This window comes from Castor canadensis, chromosome 11 (genome assembly GCF_047511655.1).
Source record: "Castor canadensis chromosome 11, mCasCan1.hap1v2, whole genome shotgun sequence".
NCBI classification, from domain to species: Eukaryota; Metazoa; Chordata; class Mammalia; order Rodentia; family Castoridae; genus Castor; species Castor canadensis.
This window is the reverse complement of record NC_133396.1, coordinates 107,815,915-107,818,028: the sequence shown is the minus strand read 5'-3', so window position 1 is coordinate 107,818,028 and position 2,114 is coordinate 107,815,915.

The following is a 2,114-nucleotide window of genomic DNA, read 5'->3' as shown; positions in this document are numbered from 1 at the left end:
TTTGTTGCTATTTGTTCACTTTATTCTGACCAGGGTGAGATGGAATCTTAATGTAATTTTGATTTGCATTTCCTTTATGGATAAGGATGTTGAACATTTTGTCATATGTATAGTAGCCATTTGTACTTCTTCTAAAAACTCAATTCATTTGCCCATTTATTAATTGTAGTATTTGCTGTTTTGCTACTTAATTTTTGAGTTCTTTGTATATTCTGTATATCAATGAATGGATGGCAAAATTTTCTCCCATTCTGTGTGTTGCCTCTTGACTCTGGTAATTGTTCCTTTTGATGTACAGAAGCTTTTAAACTTGATGCAATCACATTTGTCGATTCTTGCTCTTAATTTCCCAGGTGATTGGAGTCCTATTAAGAAAATAATGGCCTATGTCTGTGTCTTCAAATGCTTTCCCATAGTATTTGCAGAGTTACAGGTCTACATTAAGATCTTTGATCCATTTTGAATTCGTTTTCATTTGGGTAGAGAGATATGGGTCTAGTGTCAATCATTTGTAAGTATATAACCAGCACCAATTGTCAAAGAGGTTGTCTTTTCTCCAATGTGTGTTTCTGGCTCCTTTGTCAAAAAATCAAATGACTTTAGCTGTGTGGGCTTATTTCTGGGCCTCCTATTCAGTTCTATTGACCATTGAATCTGTTTTTGTGTCAGCACCATGCTTTTTTTTTTTCTTACTGTGGCTCTGTAGTATAATTTGAAGTCTATATTGTGATACCTCCAACATTGCTCTTTTTGCTTAGGAGTGCTTTGCTTATTTAGGATCTTTTGTGCTTCCATTTGAATTTTAGGATTTATTTCTTCTATTTCTGGGAAGAATGTTATTGGAATTTTGATGGGGATTGTGCTCAATCTGTAGATTGCTTTTGGTAGTATACCATTTTCACCATATTAATTCAGCCTACCCTGAGTTAGGGAGATCTTTCCATCTTTGGTCTCTTCTTAAATTTCTTTCTTCAAGGTTTTATAGTTTTCTTTGTAGATGTCATTTCTAGTTTTATTCCTTTATGAACTATAAGATACATAAAACATTATTTCTCTTTTTTGGTACATTTTTTATTACCTAAAATGAGGTCTGTGTTGGCTAGAATATTCTGTAGATGTCTACCAAGTCCATTTGGTACAATTGACCTCTGCTAGATCTTTTTTTTTTCATCTAAATGACCTATCAACTTATGAGAGTGCGATGTTTGAGTTACTCACTTTTCTTCTATCTGGATCTTTTATGTCCAGTAGAGTTTGCTTCATGAAATTGTACACTATAATTGTTATATTTTTTGATAGTTTGGTGCCTTTATTAATATGCAACAAGCTCTTTATCCCTTCTGACTAATTTTGGTTTGAAGTCTGCATTCTCATATATGAATATAGCCCTCTCATTGGTTTGAAATATCATTTTTCCATATTTTCTCTTCCAGACCATGTGCTATTTGCAGTGAGGTGAGCTTCTTTGAAACAGCAAATTGTTGTATCATTTTGTTTAATCCATTCATCCAATTGGCATCTTTTAATTGAAGAGTTAGAACCATTTACATTTAGGGTTATTATGATGTATGTACTAACTTTGCCTTTCTTTATTTAGAGGTTTGCTCATTTACTGAGTTAGTAATGTTTGATTATTATGTATTTCATATCTGTTTACTCTTCTCCTAATGATTCTTTCCTATTATTTGTTCCTAAGTTCTCACGCTTAATGTGTATAGTATTCATGTAAGTATCTCCTGAAATGCTGTCTTAGTGTCATTAATTGCTATGGTTTATGCTGATCATTGAAGTCCTCAGTTCTTGTATTTTAAATGATAACTTTGCAGTATATAGTTGTCTTGGTTGACAATTAATTGTGTCAGTGCTTGAAATGCATCATCACATGCTCTTATTTAGGGTTTTTTTGCTAAGAGGTGGGCCGTTATTTTAATAGGTTTGCCTATCAGTAAGTGTATGTAACTCAGTGCTTCTACGTTTCACCTTTTTGTATTCTTTCTTTCTTTCGTACTCTTGGACTTTTAACTATAACGTGACATGGAGTGGTATTAGACTCAATGCACTAAATTGAACTCAGGTATCCACTGATGCCAATGGCCCCCTCTCCCCTACCCCTA